The sequence below is a fragment of the Grammomys surdaster genome, unplaced genomic scaffold (assembly GCF_004785775.1).
Source record: "Grammomys surdaster isolate TR1022 unplaced genomic scaffold, NIH_TR_1.0 167, whole genome shotgun sequence".
NCBI lineage: Eukaryota > Metazoa > Chordata > Mammalia > Rodentia > Muridae > Grammomys > Grammomys surdaster.
Genome location: NW_021604615.1, coordinates 12,406,334 through 12,427,971, shown reverse-complemented (window position 1 = coordinate 12,427,971; position 21,638 = coordinate 12,406,334).

The window sequence follows — 21,638 nt, the reverse complement described above, 5'->3', positions numbered from 1 at the left end:
TTTTGTACTTTTCCACCATCTGGCCCCTCTTACCCCCTCCCCTTGTGAAACATGCTATAAAAAAGCATTTCATGTTCAAAAATAAATAAATTATTTATTAAAAAAAAAAAAAGAAATAGAAGTTAATAGTCAGATAGTAAAATTCATGGTCATATTAGATACTGGTTTAGTTAATTACAAAAAAAAAGGTTTTCAACATTATTCAGGTAGTAAATAGCTAGAATAAACAATGTTTTCCAATTCAGATATACTATAAATAGAGAAATCCTTAGAGAATCCTTAGAGAAAATCCTTAGAGAATCACAGAAAATGGTATTTAAAATTATTTCATTATTAAAAGATCTTCTGACTATGGGACAGGTCTGCTTCTGACAATACCCCAACTCCACTTCAAAGAAGAGGATAAATATCAATAACCTCCATGTGGACTTGCTTCAACTGTGACGAGCTAGGCACTGGGCAAAGAAACTACCCATGTTTCAACTACAGACAAGTCTGTCTAGAAAGGACAAACAAATGCAGGGAAGTTTACGGCCAAGTTCTGCCAAGACAGAGTAAGCAATTCTTTCATAATTCCTGCTTCGTAAAAGGTCTGTCAGACATATTGTGCCATGGGACTGAAGATGGATGCTCCAATGTTACAGACACAATATTGGGGTCTGTCCAGGTGGTCACCTGTCTCTGTCATTTCTATAATTTTTGGAAGCTGTGTCCCAGTACTTCCTGTATAGTCAGGTTATGTTTATTCTTTCTCAGCTCTCTGATGGTGTGGAAGACTAGATAATTATAGCCTCACAATTAAACTTAAGTTGTTTAGGATTTAAGAAAAATTTCTAGGTCTAAAAAGATGTTTTTAGGATGGTAATACAAGTTAAAATAGAATGTGATTTAGATACAGAACTATAAATTCACTAAGAAAAGATAGAAGATGGAACACTTTGTCTAAAATACTTTTTAAACAGACTTTGCCAAAAATAATAAACTGAACATGGTGAAAGTAACTTTTACTTAATACATTTCATAGTCGTTTCATAATTTTTCCTACCCTATGTTATTATTATGAGAAAAAAGAGCATTTTATCAGAAAAAAAAGGGGAAATGTAGACATAATGTTTTGTATGCTGTGTAAATGTAACCCCTGGATTATTCAAATGCTGATTTCTCTGCCCTCATATCTTGTTTCAATCCAGACATGACATTGCAATGCTTATATCATGATTCTCCTGTCTCAAGTTTGTGTAAACAGTTTTTACCATTTATTCTCTGCCTTCTCAATAAATGCTGAACACCCAGTGGCTGGGTAAAATAGAGAATAGTGTGGGATATCTGCTAGCAAGAGGGAGGAGAGAAGGAGAGCTGACGGGCTTAGAGGATGGAGGAGTTAGGACCATGAAACAGAGGTCTGAAGAGCTATCAGTAAAAATATGTAAGTGTCAAGGGATGGGGCTGGGAGGTAGCCAGATTAGCATAGAAGATAAAGATAGATCATTTAATTGCTCAGCTACTGAGGTACAGTTTTAAATAAATCTTGTTTCTCTGTGCAGTTATTGGGGGCTAACATAAGGTAAAGAAATAGATTAATTCACTGTTTAGATTTATACTAAGAAAAGTTCATTAGTACCTCTCTAAACAGAGAGGCAACCTATATCTATATCTACACTTCTAGCAAATAAAACTTCCTGTGCACCTGGCTCTTTGATGCCCCATTGTGTTTTGAAGGATCTCATCAAAAGCCTTATATATCCCATCACAGCCTTTCATATGTCCTTAGTTATAGTTGGTATGTGCTCAGTTTTATGGTTTTTACATCTCGCTTTTCTTTCTACTTTTTTCAAAGTTAAATTTATGTGTATGTGTGCACATAGGTATATGTGTGTGTGTGTGCACATTTTCTTACAGTTTTTGTGATCTCTCTCTCTCTCTCTCGCCCTCTCTCTCTCTCGCCCTCTCTCTCTCTCTCTCTCTCTCTCTCTCTGTGTGTGTGTGTGTGTGTGTGTGTGTGTGTGCGTGTGTGTGTGTGTGTATAGGTTCAGAGAACAACTTGTAGGAGTCGGTTCTTTTCTCTCACCATGTGGATTCCATTGTTCAAAATTAACTGGTCCCATTTGGCAACAGGTGTCTTCATCTACTGAGTCATTTTGCAGACTGATCTATGTCTTACAAAAAGTACTTGATCTAGTTATCTCATATATGTTCCAATGTTGTGTAGAGTGTTTATGGTTGCTGACATAAAAATGGAATCATTACTGTACTTTATAAAGTGATCCATGAAATATTTGCTGATGATTTTTACATGTATTTCTCATATAAATCCTCTTTGTAAAATATAAGTACACACTTTGTAAAGAATTTAAAGCTGTCTTCCAAAAATTATATCTCAAAGATGCTTGTGTCTAAAGGATTTAAACTTATTGGCTTTCAGCACTTGGGAATACAGTATTTGAGATACTTTTGAGATTATAACCTGGACCTGTGGCACTGTAGTTGTACCTACTTGATTAGATGTGATTAACATCCTGCCCCCTCCTCAAGGCTTAGTTATTTAAATACAGTGTCCTCGTCGGCCTCCACTCTAAATGGATTAGCACATGGTGCTCAGACACTTGAGGTTCTAATCTATGAATGAGTGGCAGACTGAGTGTTCCTGAGAAGGTTTGTGCTCAGCTCCAGAACTGATATAACTACAGCTGTGTTCTGATAAAGCCAGGTAGCCCTCAGGTTCCTCATGAAAATCTCATGGCCACTCATAACTAGGACATTAGGACATGGATCAACAACATCTCGACTCTTTTTAATGAGTATTGGGTTGAGGTAAACTAATAACAGTATCGACAACCTGAAAACCATTAATCACTTCAATGACTTGAGCATATGAATGGAAGTTCTTGTAGGTAAGACATAAAGAGACATAGGCAGGAATCATCTCACCTGTGTTTCCACATTTTAGGACTAATACTTTGTGGCCTGAACAATCAATTGTTTAAACCAATGCTGGGAGTCTTTGTGAGTATTGGATATTTATGTAGGTCTCACTTTATCTGCCTTATCTCTGCTCCAAACTGGCTAGAGTCAATATCCACTGCCCTCTATGCAGGACCTGTGTGGAGTCCCATTAGTTGTATGTAAAAGACTCTGTAGAGACTAACATTCTAAACTAAAATCTGTCACTGGCCTTTTCCAATTATTTGAACATATGCTCTCTTATTTCCCATTTTGATGAAAATTTTATGGTTATAAGTCACTGAATTTTGAGAATATTTGTGGGGGAATAGTGTCTTAATTCAGAAAGCATGAAGTAGAGAGATGTGAAGACATTTGTACAATGCATGGAAACAGTTCTTAGTAGGTATGACAGGCTCCAGAGGAGAAACTGTGGGTGATGATAATTATAAGTAATAGCTACTGTCTGTCTGTTACCTGCTGGCTTTGTCACATGGATTATCCCACTGCTGTGCTTTGAAGATATCTCTCCAGATTCCTGTGTTGGAAACTGAAAACCCAAAGCAGTGGTGTGGAGAGGCAGGGGGAGACATGCAATCTCTGGTCTTGTAGATGAATTCATCTTGATATCAGGCTATAACTCCTTTAAAAGGAGGGGTTCAGTGCTTATTCTTACTTTTGTCCATCTGGTACTCCCCAAAGACAGCAGAAAAGCCGACACTGATTGTCAGTGCCCTTCTAGTATTCTCTGCTCTAGAAATGTATGGGGAAAACCCCTGCTTTCCATCAAAGTCTCTGGTCTCAGGTATTCTCTTGTAGTAGCATAGAATAGACCAAGTTATTCCTCAGAAAAGCCAGTTGGGGGCAGAAAATAAAACCCTAGAAGTGTTAAGGTAAATCTTCAGGGCCTTGTAAGCTAATAAATGTTTAGAAATGGCATGTTCAGTTATCTTTCTTTATTTCCACCTTTCACCCACATCAAATTATTCTATCATTCAAGTTAATTCTGATTTTTAAAAACAATCTAGTTGGGTGTTAAGAAAGAAGTAAGGGGGATAAATATGATATTTATTTTGGGAACAAAGACAAATAGTATTGCTACTGAGGACACTACTTTGAATGATTATTTATTCCATTTCCTTGGAACAAGCAAAATCCTCCTGCCTTGCTCTGGAGAATGCGCTGTGGTAGAGTCTGTAGAGTTCAGGAGGGGTAAAAAAGATAAAAAGGGAATTATATAAACAGGTTTATTCTCACTGAAATCGGAGGTCTCAGGAATGTGTGCTTTTATCAAACTGAACATAGGGATAAGTGCCTGGAGCATGCAGTTTCTAGAAAGCAAGACTGTCATGTGCATGGCCAGCCCAGAGATTTCTTAACCCTGGGTCTTCCCTATATGCAACATAATGCAGTGAGCTATACAGTTCTCTTGTCTTCCCTGGCATCTCTCCTTGGCAACCCAGGCTTGTCCTCTCCAAGCCCTCTCATCCTTTGTCCTCATAGGCCTTTGTAGTAGCTGATGCTTGAATAGGTTATTACCTAGGCTTAAAAGGAACACATCTGAAATGGGCAAGTGTGACTAGTTAGGTAACTCTTGATTAAACCGTAGGTCTTCCTGCTGTAAGTTGCTACAACTTGAGAGTCTTCAAAAGAGAATTGAGATCTCTGGAATTAACATTGACTGATAGAACGTGGAAGTTGAATCTGTTACTTTCCAGCAGCACACCTGATGGAAGCTGGATGAGCTTCTGAGTTTATGCCTGTTGTGGAAGGCCACATAAGCCGCATGGCATGCCAGGCTCCTTGGCAACCTCAATGGACAATTTTCCAACAGATACAAGCAACATTTACTAACATGTCCCCTTAAAATGGTTATGATATTCTGAGTCCTTTAATCCTATTTTAAATAGAAATGGTCTATGATTATGGTGCTATAATTATTAAAGGAAGATCCCGCTCCATGAAATAATAATAAAATCTTACATATCGAAAATGAAAGCAAGATTCTTAACTCATAAAATTCACTCCATTTTGAATGGCCTTATTCTCTTTGCTTTTTAGTTCTTGTTTTTGTTTTCTGTTGTTTATTTTTAAACAGGAACAAACCTGTCTACCTCATTTTTAGACTCACATCGAATAAGTACTAAGAGGTACCCACCACTGTCTAGAGTGATCTTACTATTGGCAACATCTGCCTATCTCCTCTTTCTTCAAGTTGTCTTGTTCATGTGTGTATTTCCCTAAATGGGTTTACTTTCCATTTCAGTGGGAAAATATGGCCTTCCCAAGGAAGTATTAATCTATAAATTTTTCAATATAATTAGCTCAGAAGTCAGTTGAAAACTTTGAAAATAAATCATTCCATATGCTGTCTGTATTCTTGGGAGTGAAAAACTGTTAGTATTGGAAAATTTTTATTACATTATTGAATGGAATAATATTTTTTAATGTTTCTGGCAGAGGTAAATGAAAGAGCCCTGAAACACATTTTTTATGGATGCCTGATATCCACAGATCTCTAAAATACCTTCCAATTTTCAATGAGAATTCTTTCATAATTTAGGCTCTGGGTTGTAAAGTGTCATGACTATAGATGAGATTATCATGTGCAGATGAGCGTCGTAGAGCACGAGATCCCTGAGTTTAGACTCTTTAGCTTGCTTGCATTCAAAGCTCTCCTATATAGGGTCAGAGACTTGTACTAGTGGCATGGGAACAGTAAAAAATCCCAGTGCCCAAACACACTCTAGTGACATGATAACCCACCTACCTGCCTTGTGTGCACTGCTTGAGATTGAAAATACTCTAAGCTGGAACTGTTTAGTGGAGAATACTGGGAAGAACAGTGATTATCCTGTCCCTCCTTGTAAGATCATTATAGACATTAGTGGGGCATGTGGAGCTAGGATCCATCCTTGAGCTCCAGTTTCAGTTCAACTGTTTCTGAATCACACCAACAGTGTCTGCAATGTCATACGGCAAATAGTCATCAGAAAGGCCTCACCTGCTTGCAAAAAGTACATACAAAGGGAAATCCTCTAGGGCATTTCCAAGTATACTTCCCCCTCAGGTATCTGAAGTGCCATTATCATGACCAAGAATATAATATTAGCAGTTTGCAAACCTATTTTCCTCTGTGAATAAGAACATGTACTTAAGTTATACACCCTCTGCATGCCATAATCCCAAATAAAGGGCTGTCAGCAGAAAAGGAAGCATTACCTTACTCAAGAGCTAAGGCCCCATATACCGTTTTTTGCAAAAAAATAAATGGGTATTTTTCAAGGATGGTTTGGAAAATCACTGCAATTTCTAGGCAACTGTAATTCCCGTGCCATAAAGCCTGTATTATTTTGCTATTCAGTTTCTGAGGTAAGGCTGGCATTCAGGAAGTGACACAGAAAGTTTAAAGACACTCCAGAGTGACCTTCTGTATTTTAACTTCTTTAGTGTATTGTTTCCAATTGATGAATTTGTGTGTGTGAGGTGTGTGTGTCCATGTGTATGAGTGTTTGTGTGCAGATGTGTATGCACATACGATTGTGTACATGTAGATGTGGAGGCCAGAGGGCCATGTCACATGTCTTCTTAAATCAATCTCTTCCTTTCCATTTGAAACCGAAATTTTCATTGATCCTGAACCTCACTGAGTATTTTAGATTGGCTACTCAGGGAACTTCAGAAATCAGGCCATCTCTACAGTCCCACAGTACTACAACTACAGAGGCATACTGCCATGCCTGGCAGACTTCTTACGTGGATGCTGAGAGTTCAAACTCAGTTACTTTTGCTTGCTCAATAGCTACTCTACTGAGCCATCTTCCTAAGGACTGTAATCTTAAGATGTCCATTTATAAACCATTTCTAATTCAAATAAATCAAATTTGAAGTAATTAACATAGAAGAGTGGAACACACACATACATCATGTTTGGTGATTTTTTATAAAAATAATAAAAGCAGGAGTTAATGTTATTATGTAAAGGTGTATGTCTGAAATACTGTTGTGTCTCAGAATATATCACTTGTTATGTTTTTATGGTTTACATTTTTATGTAAATTTGTCTTCCTTCTATTACTGGAAAAGTATTGTTATTTTAAGTATAAATTGTTTAAAATTGATTCCAAATGGAGAGTAAAAATTTCAAACCTTTAAGAGTAGTTTTTAGTTCTGTTGTGTTGTTAGCTCCTTACTAGGTCATCTTAAGATGATTATCCTAAGAGTTGTAAGGAGTTGAACTATTCCGCGTTTAAAGATTTTCTAGGGAAGTCTGTTATGTATTCTAGTAGGCAAAATAGTTTTGCTGTATATAGATAAGAAAGTGAACTCCTTAGATTGTAGATTCATTTGGTGAGGTAGATGGTACTCTTGTTGTCAGTTCAGTGAGACAACAAGGATTGTCTGATAGAATATACAATTGCTTGTGTGTGAATGCAGGCTGGTGGAGGGTAAGGAGGAACAGTCACCCTACATTCTTATCAGTAACATGGAAATTGGGGGGATATTGTTGCTGTAATCTGTTCTGTTGTAATGCAGAAGGAAGGATTTACCACAGACAGCAAGACCTCAGTCAGTCAGCCACAGTCTTTAATATATGCATTATGTCTAATTGTGGTTGGGAAAGACTCTCAAAGCCTGGCTTTCAGTCTTCTAAGAGTCTATGTAATTTCCTAATACAGCGTATGCTGCACTTCATTACGTGTATCTTCTGTAACCAGCTCCCCACTCAGAACATGTGTGATCAGACATAAAAGAAATCCCATATGGACACCAAGCAATCATCAAGGACACAGGTTCATCTCTAACAAATCACATATGACAGTAGAATGACCATCCCTATACAGATTCTGGTAAGGACTTACCCGTTTGCAGGGAGATAAGGTGAAATGTGCAGCACAATGTGAGTGCTTTTCCTCTTTGATTTTATGTGTTTTACAGTCCTGAACTTTTCCCTATTTAGGTGTCTATTTAGAGTCTATTTATAATCACCCATGAAAGGACATAGAACAAGAAAGTAACATCCCTCCTAGGGTATCGGTGAGTCTGAGTCTTCCACAAAGAAGTAAGGAATGAGCTATGCCTGGCTGATGAACATTTATCTAACCCACAAGTACTTAAAGTATGAGAATGTCATCTTTGAAGCCAGTAGAATCTAGACAAGTGAGCATAAGGCCTAAATGGCCAATTATACACTGCAGTGACTGTACTGGTAAAACGTTAAGTGTCTTGAAAGTGTTTAGAGAGATTTAAGGGGAAATTTGGAGGGAAAGAACTGCTCACATTCCCAGGATGAACACAGCTAGATAAAAGATCCAGTGATCCAGTTCCCACATAAAAACCAAGAGGGTGTATCTGTCATCAAAGGGAAAGTGTCTCAATCTCAGTTATGACTAGGCTAAGGATACCGTGTCCATTCATGTAGAGCTACGTTTTTTAGGAGAAAGGTAGCTTCTGGGTGTCTCTTTATCATTTGAATAAAAACCCAAGCTTTTCAAGAAAAGCTGGGTATTTTGTCAGAAAGAACTACATTTTTGACAAGAGAAGATCTTTTAGACTAAAGTCTCCCTAGCACACCCTGATAATTCTTGCATGTAAAATTGAATAGTACACACTTCTTTCTTCCTTTAAACAGCTGTTTGTAAGGTGTAAGTTTACAGGAATGAACCAGATAGAGCGCCTTCTTCAAATAGTTTATCCTAGTGTAGAAGGTGCTAGGCTGTTGTCTCTGATCCTGACTTCACAGCCTGTTCTAGTTTCATTTCTGTTGCCATATCTTGACAAAAAAAAAACAGCGCAAGGGATGGAGGGTTTATTTGGCTTCCAACTCCATTACAGTCCATCCCTGAAGTCACACACCATGAGCTTAAGAAACTGTTCATATCAAGTCAGGAGCAGAGGGAAACCAATGTGTTCATGCATGGTGGCATTTTTTCAGCTTAATCAGTCTTATGAAATTCAAGACTTAGCCCATGAACTAGCACCTTCCATATTCAAGGTGTATCTTCCATCCCTCAACACATAAAGAAATCAAGACAGTCCCATACATACTAACATCACCTAGATAGTTTCTCAATCGAAAAGTCTCTCCCTGAAAAATGCTGTATTTTGTCAAGCGGACAGTTAAAAACTAACCATCAAGCTGAAGGCACCAGGCTAGTCACAACTCCTGGATATTTTCTATGTAGCTGAGAGCCTTTATTTTCCCTTCTTTCTTTTACATTTTTTAATCCAAGGCTTTAGAACAAAGAAAAATGTAGACTCAAAAATTTTAATAATGACTGGCATAGTGTATAGATCCATAATAATTTGAAAAACTATCTCAGAATAAAACCTAAAATATTTTATCAAAATATATTACATGGAAACATTAGGGATGGTGATGTGGCTCAGTGGGTTAACACATTTGTCACTGAGCCTGACAACCTGAGTCAATGTTCTGGGCTCATGTACTCTTGGAACTAGTCCTCTGACTTCGGAATGCCCATATCATTGCACATGTACCCCCCTACATGCCACATTAGACTAATGAAAACAAAATAGACATTTATGTAAAGGAAGCATGTTAATCTCTAAAATAGCCAGTTCTTCATCCGTTATCCAATGCAGCTAAAATTTATTATTATGAGAAGAGAATGGAGATTATTTTTTCCACCCTTATATTTAGCTGTTAGTTACTCACTAATGTGTCAGAAAATGAATGAACAGGCAGGAGAGGTCCTAGACCTGGATTGACATGTTTGTTTGTCTGTTTGTTTGTTAGAACATAGACAAGTACCCAGCAGATCACAAGGTGCTCAAGACTCACTGAGTGGCCAATAAATAAAGGATGAGTATATGTTAGCCAGTGCCTAGGCAGAGGGAGTCAGGGAGCACACTCATATAGCATGAGTAACTGTGAACCCCTTAAGAACAGCCTGGAAAGTCCCTAGCTTCATTCAGAGCAGCTGTTTAGAACTCAGGTGGTGATTCCTGAAGGCCTTTGTTGAATCTTCTTTCTGTGTTGGCTAACTCAAGAGCCTGAGGAGAAACACATGTCTGCTGGTCAATAACACAGGTGACATCTTCCTAACAATGTCACTTCTCACTGTGTAGAATGATGGAAAAATTGGCCTCCTTAGGAGAAATGAGCATTAGGTCCCTTTAACAAATGAGAATAAATTTGTTCATTAACATTGATTGTTGCTTCAGGAATGGATTAAAAATAATTAGAGATTATTTCTGGCCTCAGAGAAACATACAAGTAAACATCATTACCAAATAAAAACCAGAAAGGCCGGCTTGGTTCTGTCCAAATGACCACCTACAGTCAATGTCCTGTGACATCAAAGTGATGGTTTGGTTCATCACATGGAAGTGAAGGGGTAACCCTCATCAGTCAGGAAGAAGGACAAGTAGAAAAAAAAATAACAACAAAATCTTTCCTCTATCTCATCAACAATGTGTATGTTGATGTGAAAACCCAAGTGTGTTGATCATGAAAGATAGGAATATTCGTTTGTAATAGACAAAGACAAACCCTGCTTGTGTTCTTCCATACTTAGGAGACTTGATGGCAGAACAGTTCCTAAGGGCTGGTCAGAGCGTTATCTGGAACTGAATGTGGAAAGGAGGGGTGGCGCTGGCATGCTGTTTGGGGAGTCTGGGCAGGCAGGTGGCTGCACAGCAGCACTCCAGAAGCAGTAAGGCTGATCAGAAGTGGCAGCTGGTAACCTGGAGCCTTTGAAGATGGGAACCCTGGGGACTCACGAGGGAGGGAAGAAGACTTGAAGGAAATCAGATCTTTCCATCGCAGTTCTTTGAAAAGTACAACTCACATTGAAGATCTGAATAAGTTTTTTTTCTCTCTCTCTTCCTCCCTCCCTTCTTTCCCACCCTCTTTCTCTCTCCTGTATTGATCTCTGTGGCATTTCAATCACTCTCATGAAGTAATTTGTGTCTAGTGGTTCTTTGTAATATAAGGAGTCACACAGTAAACAAAATCCATTGAAAGTATTCCCACATGGTGTCCTAAACACTATACACCAGGTATTGCTTTTTTATGTCACCTTTTTTTTATCAATGAAATCTTTAAGTTGTGTTGTGTGTTTTACCGTCCAAGCATGCAGTGTCTATTGTTGGAATGTTAGTGTGGGGCCTGTGGTCTCTGAGACTAGAGGTGGGGGAAGGGCTAAGAGCTGTCTTCATCAGGAGGGATGTAAAGCTGAGTATATGAAGTTAGAAGAGGAAGAGGTGATGGATAAGGAAGCGATCGCAAAGGAAAAGGACTAATATTCTGTATGTATGTGTTCATGTATATATGTGTTTGTGTGCCTATGTGTACATGACTGTGAACCTGTCTGTATATATGTTTATGTGCTTGCATGTACATGTGTGCATTTACCTCTGTGTATATTTGTGTGTGGCCATATGTATTTGCAATTCCCTCTGGACTTTGCCCAGCTTGCTTAGCTGCCTGCCAGGTGTGGGACAAAATGGCATATAAAAAGGACTGCTTGGCTACTCTGTCTCTCTTTTCCCTCTCTCCCTTTCCCCTCTGCCTCTCTCCCTCTCTCCTTCTCTTTCTCTTCTCCACCTGATCCTGGCTGGCCTCTTCTTCTCCCTTCTCCCTCTTTCTCTCCTTCTCTGTCCTCTTTCTCAGCCTCTACCCCTTTTCAGGTCCTCTCTCTTCTCCCTGGGTCTTTTCCCCAAACAAAATTCCTTTTATACTAGGCCTGTTGTATGGCCGATTCCTCAGGGAGAAAGCCTTGGCAAGGACCCGCCTCAGTGCTCCTTCCCATCTTCACTTCATAAAATACAACAATGTGTACATGTGTGGGCCAGTGTGTATGTGTGTTTCTTTGTGTACATGTGTGTGTCTCTGTAAGTACACATGTATGCACATCAAAACCCCAGGCAGCTGTAGAGTTGACAAGTTGCATGAATTTTTGTATAGCAAGAAAGAAGGATTATTTTGGATGATGAGACATTCTCTGTTGTTTGACATCTAAGTGTATAGGTTTAGTGGCTGTGAAGCCTGTTAGAGATAAAGTCCTAAAAAAGCAGGATGAGCAGCACACAGGGATGAGGTCTTACTCTTGCTCCTTACAACTGCAGCTGAAACAGACTGGTGGAAATCAGGTTCCATGGACAGCAAGAAGTGTGGATAATGGTCATAGTGGAGGTGACCACAGGAAGCCCATCAGGAGTCTTCAGTGTCACAGAATTTCTGCATCTGGACTTCTTTCAGGCTTGTTGTTACAGCTCAGCAGTAAAACGCTGCAAGGTTAGAGATTGCAAATTAATGCTGCTATCAAGTCTTTCCACACTTTGGTGAATATTGAAGATTTAAAAAGGAACAGCCATCAAGCTTCTATCAATAAGAGGAAAATAAATGTTGTGATAGCAAGCCAGAAAAGGCGAATAAAATTAAGTTCCCATGAAGTCTACAAAGTAAAGGTAGTTCCTTGTCAGGAGCCCTTTGTAAGGTCAATGTAGAGGCAGAGGATGGGCTTGGCACTTACAGACCTGTTGCAAGTCTAGAGAGGTCATGTTTGGTACAAGGTGGCTACCAGCTCTGCCTGTCAGGGAGGTTCTGTTTCTAGCATTCCCAGAACCTAATGGTACGTACGCAAGCATCACACTGTAGCACTTGGTAAACACTGATAATCTGTCCTTGCTGTTTCAGCAGACTATGCTTGTGTAATGAAGCACTTTCTCCCTTGGATCTAACCCACATAACTGTCATCAAGAATTTTGTGATGCAGGCAGCACAAGGTCCTTGCTGACTTCTATAAAGCCTTGTGTGTGCTCAGAGGTCACAGCAGATCTGAATTCCAAGAAGGCACATATAGTGACTCTTTTTATTGGGCCATTTCCACAGCTACATCCTTGGAAAGTCATGATAAAATACAACAAATGTCTTGTACCACAATCCCATGGGTTAAAAACAGATTTGTTTAAGATTTTCTTTATAATATAAAATGAAACATATATATTTTAATGCAATAGTTAATTTTACAATGGCCCCGACATTACAGAAGTTCTGTTGTCATCCTTTCAAAGAGGAGTCTGGGATGATACTGTTGTTGGGATAGAACTCTTACACCTTGTGTTCTCACCTTTGTGGATAGAAGTGGGAAGGCAGAGGAACAGTTTGGAAGGATGGACATTGGCCAAGATCCTACCTCTGTCACTCTCTTCAACTTCCAATTCTGCAGCCAAAAAGCAATTATTGAACAGAAGAAGAATCTTGATTTTGTTCTGTGTGTAACAGTAGAAACCAGACACCACCTGCACGTGGGTGGAAGAGAATCAACACAGTTGGTACAGAGGCATCCCTGTGGTGAGCTGAAGATCCTTCACATGCAATCAAGACCAAAAGGAGCCACATAGACAGATGTCATTGCTTGCACCCCTCTTGTCTTACTAGGGAACCTGTCATCTACATGACTTTGGGGGGAGCTGAGTGTCAGCTAATGGCATCTGTAGACAGAGGTGGAAGATATTTTCTGGCTTGGCTTCATCTGATTTGCATACTCCAGGTGCCCCTGTCATAGGTACGCTGTTTATAACACTGCTTCCTTGAATTTTCCGAAGTTAAGAACAACATGGGGTAGATAATGTGCATCTTTCATGGACTCCATCTGAGACACGGTGACAGAAAGCCTCCAGGGAAAGAGTAAAGGAGAAGGAGCTACACATTTTGCAAACTTCCTAGTTAGCAGACTTGGGCAGGTGTAAAAAGCAAAGCTTTCAAGAGACAATTGCAGATTGTTATCTGCAATCACCTATTGAAAGAATGTCTATTTGTTTCTAGAAGTGACAGGTGAAATCCTGTGGCTCTGTGACTTGCAAGCCCAGGATATACTCACCCTTTTATAGAAATCTCTATAATATATCTTCATGACTTCTTTTTCATCAATATGGCAGGAATGTTACAGACATCAATCAAGGAATAGCTCTCGCCTAAGGTGATTTATTTTGGAGCCACATATGAGTGACCACAATGCAAAAACACCGGCACAGGTTGTCCCAATCACCATGTTCCAGTGAGGTAGTAATTTCACGAAGTTCTTATAAGAACAGAACAAAGCAGATCATAAATCAACATGCTTTACAAATACAAGTCCAGAAGGAACATCAGACCAGAGCCAGCATAGCAGGAAAGTCTCTATTATAGGCCTCGGATAGGAATGACATTCTTAGCCATTGGCTAGTAGGACTAAAAGGTATGACAGTCATATTCATTGAGGAAGGTGAGTGCTCTGTCCAGGTAGAGGACATTTTTGAATCATTTGAAACATTCCAAAGGATTTACAGATTTACCACAAAGATGTTAGGTCATATAGAATGGAGGGTAATAAATGCTTATTAAGAGAACTAAAGATATTCCAAGATACTTTGACTTTGAGCTTACAACATTCTAACATCTCCATCATTGAAATTCTAATGTGTGCATCAACTGGTGTAGTCACAGCTTCTTTTAAAGAATCCTCCATCATGTGGATATCTGAAATCCAGAGGGAGGAGGAAATGGTGGTTATTTCAATTCCACTGGCCTCCTGCAGCAGGATTCCTTCCGTTTCTCTCCTGAATCACAGTAGCTTCCCCTAGTTGTAAGCCTTCAGGCAAGGAGGCTGCATTTTGGACTAAGGAGGAGGTGCATCCTCTACCTGGGCAGAGTACTCACCTGCCTCAATGAGTATGTCTGACATACAAAGCTGGAAGGGTTTCGGTGACAATGGAATCAGAAGAATGTGAGGTATTACTTTGGGAATATGAGGACAAGACATGGAGTCTTTAGTTGCCATTGCTTTCCCCATCTGAAACAGTTAGTTAAAACCCACTAGCATACAGGAGCTCTGAGTAGCTTTACCCCTCTGCTGTCAAACACCGGGGAACTTCTGTTTTCCACTAAAGCCTGATACACTGAATTATGAGATGGGCTGCAAATAAAAAGAACACCATGTAATTTAGGATGGGGAGTCCAGTGAGATGTTTTTTGGCTTCAGGTAGAAAATTTATGCACCACATAGAGGATAGAGAGGTCTCAGCTCTTGCTAGGATTGTATCTTCAAGCATCATTATAAACTCTAGAAAACAATGAATGTGGGTAAATTAATACTCTACTACCATTTCGCAAATTCAACTGGGCACAACAGAAACTTCTATGCTGATGAGATGTAAGGTTTCTCTTATTCTAGTTAGTTTTTGGTGTTGATAAAGATCCGAATTTGTCTTCATTCTAAATCAATGATTTTTCACTGTTAGAAACCTTAATATTTATTCAGTGCCCATTAAAAATGACCTGTCTCTGTATATTTGTTATTTTTCTCACTAGCTAAGCTTCAGGAGTGCCTCTTCCCTCTTCGCACTATTCTTATAGTGACCCTGGGCATTTCTTCCTTTCCACTGAGGTACAAGTTTACTCACTAGCTGGCAAGGATTCCTCCAAGTTGTCTCAGTATCCTGCAGATTCTGAAAAATTTTAGATGTTGAAATTTCTGTTGCTAACAGTCCAGAGAAAGAACCCATAATAATTAGAATATCCTAAGAAAATCTCAAGAGGCCAGTGTGTATTCAGACTTAGAAATAATCATTTTTAAAACATTTGTTTATTTTATGTTGCACATGAATACACATGCATATGAATGTATGTACATGCACGATGTACATTTAGAATCCCATAGAATTCAGAGGAGTATCAAATCTCCTGGGCCTGGACTAGCAGATGGGTCTGAGCTACCATGCTCATGTTGGGAAGTAAAGCCTGACCACACAGCATGAGGAATAAGCTCTTTTAACCAATGAATGATTGATCCAGCTCTGAGAAATGATATATTTTGAAGGGATGGTTAGGAATCAGTACTTCCCCAAGCAGTCCTTAACCATCACAGTCACCATCTGGAATTTCTGCACTCTTATTTCTCTCCCATGGGATACTCCACAGTGGTGAAGTAACTTTCCAACATCTCATAGCACAAAGCTGACAGAAATTGGATGTAAGCACACCTCTTAGGTTGCTCTGCCCACCATCATCCCTTTCTCTCGAGATAGAGCTTTCTCTAAGTTACTTCCATTCTTGTTCCTTTGTTCATATTGTAAACAGATCAGACGTTCTCCTCACAAGTGATATGCACCTCACAAGCTGCATGAATGGGGATATTGAGGTTAGATTTATACAATATATGAGTACCCCCGAGTAAATCCATGTTCCGGGGCTTTGAGCTACAGAATAAGTCCTGAGTGAGATTCAAGTAACTACCCCATGAAATATGAGCATGGTACTTCACCTGAGGCTTTGTGGATAAATAGTAGAGAAAAAGAATTCTTATTGGGCAGTTGCTGTTGGCAATGCATCAAAAGGGTAAAGTAGCACAACTCAAAAAGACCCAGAAGAGGGACAAATTAGGGTCCTAACCAGATACTTGGGAAAATGGTGGCTGACACTTGAGGCTGAAACAGACTCTGGCCTCCTGCCTAGAGAGCCACTGGGAGCTGAGAGACAAAGTTTCAGTCCTAGTATGAAAGGTCACCTGTTGATACAGTGATGTCTCACGTTAGTGTGGTGTTGTTTGTTTTAGTCCCTCTATTAGGTGTGAACAGTGGTCATTCTTCCCTGTCACACTCAGAACCTTTGAATTTCTGCACATGTCAGTTTGAGGCCGTGTAATGCGCAGTAAGGAAAACAACTAATTTCCATGTTGATGAGCATAGTTTAGGGTGATGATGATGGATGGGCTCCCTTATAGATACATATAGCGATGTGAATATTAAGTCATGATATTTTCATCTTATCAATATGTAAAAGTTTAAAATCCATCTTTATTGACAGCGTTAGGCAAAGAGTTCTTGTTGTTCTCTAATGTTATCATGTGCTTAAGACAAATGTTTTTCTTGCATTTTTTTCAGACTGCCCAGTTTATAGGTTCTTGTGGCAAAGGCTATGACAATAGATCCCAGTCTCCCACTAGGATGGTTCGAGAAGTATATTCATTATACTTTATCACAATGATTCTGAATAGAAGAGGTGCACTTGGAGTGGACAAGTGCATTTGCCTTTTGGGAAATAGAAGCAGAAGTGGCTGGCTTATAAAATTGCAAAACCACAAAATAATGAGAATGAAGAACAGGAAGGACTTACCATCTTCCCCTGCTCCTGATGCCCTGCAACTTCTGAGCACAGGGCATTCCTGATGGCTTTGGAGGCATCATGGCAGATGCTTCCTATGGTAAGTTAATTTCCAACAATATGGAATAAAATGAACGTTAACTATTAAATCCTTCTCATTTGAATCTGGGGCACCAGGGAAAGCTTTATAGTTGCTGTGAGGATTTCAGAATGATGGACTTTGCACTGCAGAGTTGGTTTATAGAACTATAATTTGGTGATATGAATTATGATTGGTAGATGAGCATTTGTTATGATGTTCATCCCCAAAAGTTAGTGCTACCCATTTTAATGTTTGTTTATCAGAGACCAAGATTTTGGCTCAGACCACAAATTCTCTGTTGGCCCTTTGGTTACAATGCTTTAGTTAAGAGGTGTCTTCAGGATGTCAGAGATATTAATGGAGGTATTATCAAATATGGTCTGGCAATTAAGAAGATGCTAATTGTACTAGACTGCACACCCACAGAGAAAGCCTGTACTCTGTGGGGAACCACAGACCCTTTGCTATTAGCTGCCAAATATTATTTTGGGCAGATTGCTCCTACAGAATCCTCTTAGAAGGTATCTTTGTAAATAGTGAAAACTACAACTGGTAATTCACTGCTTTAGTAATGATTACTTTGAACAGAATCTGGAGTACAATTTAATGTAAAGGCTGAATGATCAGCCTAGTTCATGAGACTTGGTTTTCATTGTACAAAATAATTCAGATGAAAAGATTTCTTAATTGCATGTCTTTGTTATATGTGATTGAATATATTCTCCCTGAGGTATAAAATATGTATATTTGAAACTAGTTAACATGTAGGCTACTGTAGAAGCAAGTTAGAGGATTGGTGTTCTAAGGTAACTTGGGTATCTGGACCATCCCCAGATGTATGGTTTGGTTTCTTCTACACATTTTGTTCTGTGGTTGGCTGTTCTCTACTGCTTAGTTTCTCGTTGATATCCCTCCATAACTCCTGATAAACAGAACCTCTATATGAGCAGAGACTCGTGATGGTACTCAGTCTGTCCAGGCATGAAGCCTCTTGCTGCATCAGCATCAAAATACGCCCCCTGCATCTCCTCATTTCACCAAGTAGTAACCGATGTCTTCCCCTGACTGCAGGGACATATGTGCTCAGCTCATTCATGATTTTCAGTTTTCTTTTTGCTTTTTTAAAGCTCCTGATTATGAGTTTGCTTAGTTCCACAGCTTAGGTACGAAGCCATGTATCGGCAAAGCAACAGAGCATGTCACACATCAGCCAATCATAACTCCATCTTGAGGAATTTTCTCAGCAAGTAGCAATGCATGGACATTGTTGAAGAAAGCATGTGGCATTATGGGTAAGACCAGGGAGAGAAACAATGCTGTGCTTTTATTTTTCTTTCATCCTTCCTATCTTTGACTTAAGAGTTATCTCAGGAGTTTTCAAAGTATCCTTTAATTTAGTAGCGTGTGTTTAGGAATACCTTCACATGACTGACCCAGAAATGAATTATAATATTCTAATAATGTCCCCACATACCCATTTAATTATTAAATATCTTACAATAAAAATGAAAATAAGAAAGAACAACAAAAGGGAGAGAGAGGTGAGGGAAAGTATGGAGAGGGAGAAGGAGGACACACGTTGCCATATCACATCTAACTAAGATGTGCAGTAAGCAGTGTGCACTTTCTTGTATACAATGACCATCATTTTTTCTTTTGGAGTATAATTAATACCAACTGACCATTGTAATGGAGAACAACAAATAAAGATTTTGCTCAGTGGTAGAAGTGGCCGCAGGGGAACTCCCTTATTTCAAGGATATTCTACATTGTGTTGAGTTTTACTGAAAATGAGTTCTAAAGCTTTTTTACAAAATGGCAATGTGAGGCAAGGCATGCCTGCCAGATTGGGCTCTCTGTATTCTGGACCTCTTTATTGGCTTTGAGAAATTCTATTGTTCTTCTCAAAATGAAAATCAGCTCAGAGATGGAGGCCAGGGTGAAATGGGGCTTACTGAAAGAAGAAAGCATGTAACAGTAGGAAGGGGAAAATTTTTTTATATGTGTATGAGATGCTTTCTTCAAAGAGGAAAATCTGCTTTTCTATTTTCAAGAGTTAAGCCCTATGAGTTCTTCAGTCTACACTGTAGAATTATCAAGAGGGCGCCCATCAATAATGACAAATCAAAATTGAGCTCCTTGGAAGGAGTTTTTTTTCTTTGTATGGACCACCAAGATGGAACCTTCCAGGCACAGTTCCTCAGCTCCTGCAGAGGTTGGAATTGAAATTGCTTCTCACAATTACAGAGCTGCAGGTGAGATATCAGACTCTCACTCTATGGGCTGAAGGAAGCTGCATGGCACTGGGCTTGGTATGGATTTTTCTTCAGCAAATTAAAATCCATCTCCTTTCTCAGGGCCACAGAGAGGATGTGATCAAGTTTTGCTGTGTGTTACCAGGGCATCACTGACTCTTGCCACCTTCAAAGGGATTCTTTGAAGCAGCTCCGAAAGAATCTCTTTATGGCTTGGAGGAAATAGACCACACCAATGTATCCACCATTAAACAATGAGTAGTGTATCAACATCTAATTCTGAAGACATTGACTGTGACATTGGTCAGTGCTCCATGAAACGAACCAAGCAGCTGGCTCATTTTATCAATACAAATTCATGATTAGTTTCTTTTACTCTCGTAGGATGTCTGCTGTACACAAGCTGTTGCCTGCATCATCATAGGCTAGATACAAAGATGACTCAGTAGGATATGCTCCGCGATGTCTCAAAGTCAAGTTAGTGTTGGCTCAAGGGCTCAAGGAATGGAAGAGATGACCTAATAATTGAGTGATGCGTGTTGTTTTGTTGATAGAAGAAAAAAAATATGAACTCCATTTCACCTCATTCTGGAAAACAGAGCATTTCTGTTTACTTAATAGGGAAATTAAATGGGACTTTTCATCAGAACATAGGCAGAAAAATGAACCTGGTACTGGCTTGCCGTACATCCCTTCTCTGCATATGTGAACATAACACTGAGCGTCTCAGGGGTCATCACTTTTCAGGGCCACACAGAAGTCCCTGTTGTCAGACCAGAAACACATCTTAAGGCTGGAAAGATGACTTAACTTCATGGGCCCATGAAGACCCATTATGAGACAGTAACATGCATGAGACACAGATTACTCTGCTCAAGCTTTCTCAGAGACTTGAAAATAGACACATAGAATGAAGTCTTGTGTGGTGATATGTGATTTCTAGCAATGTGTGTGTGTGTTCTAGCATATATTTGTTTATCATCTATCTATCTATCTATCTATCTATCTATCTATCATCTATCTATTATCTATCTATCATCTATCTACCTACCTACCTACCTACCTATCATCTGTCTGTCTGTCTATATCTGTCTGTCTGTCTATCTATCCACCCATCCACAGTTATTTTGCTGTTACCTATTTGTCCATCATCCGTATTTGTGTAATCCATCCATCTACCTATACATGCATACATACATCTAACTACATAGCCATCAATCTGCCCTACTATTCTAGTCTATTCCTGGTCTAGCTATTTGTCTGAGTTCCCAGAAGGAAGGACAAGTCACTTCTTGTTTTCTCTGTTAAGATCTCTCCTGATCTTAGTGGATCACCTCCTTCTGACAGATTTCTTTTACAAAATTCATGAGAGAGAGTCTTTGTTTTCTTCCCTGAAACAAAATTAATCCAAGAGTTTCTCCAGTCTGTATGATTCCTACAATCGTGATTCCAATCTCTTCAGGCTGGTTCTCTATCTGTCTTAGGAACTGGTCCTAGTGGACCCTCAGACATCAGGACACCACTCTTAATCGTACACACATGTACATGTTCTAAAAGTAGATTCCATCTTTTCTCCTTCTTTTCCTGATGATGTGACTTGGGGATATAATAGACAAGGACAATAGTGGACCAGCATATGCTTTAGAGTGCATGGTCTGGCACAGACAGTCCATTGTCTTATGAGGCAGGACAGCTAGAGCCTCTGTTTTATAGGTAAGGGGTCTGAGACACATAGACAGAAGAGGAGCTAGGTTACGGCACTCCTTGTTGAATGCTGCCTGGATGCAATAAACCTTGCTGATTTGTGTTGGCGAATTTGTTTAGCTATTTTATTGGGTTCCATTATATAGTACCATCCCAACCCTTATTCTAATCCAATCCCTTCCAACACTTCAACACTAGGTAAGAAAGAAGGTTAAAGAGAAAAGGGGGTGGAGACTTCTTTAGACTAGTTCCTGTTGATTATGGGATTGGGTTCCTTGGGGCAAGTCCAATCTCAGTCGGCAGAATATCTCCAACTTCTCCTCAGCTCTTCGCTCACAACCACTTGATAAAGCACAACAAAAGCAGCCCGGGGCAGCATGGGGAGCGGCCGCTGCCCCAGGCCCTCTCAGGGCTCACCCATTTATACCCTCCCCAGAGTTCCAAGAATTCAACTATCTGTAGCTTTCAAATATCACACCCCTGCTAGTGTACATGAGGCAAATCATAGTTAAGGGCTGTCGCCAAACTGAAGCAGCCCCATATCTCA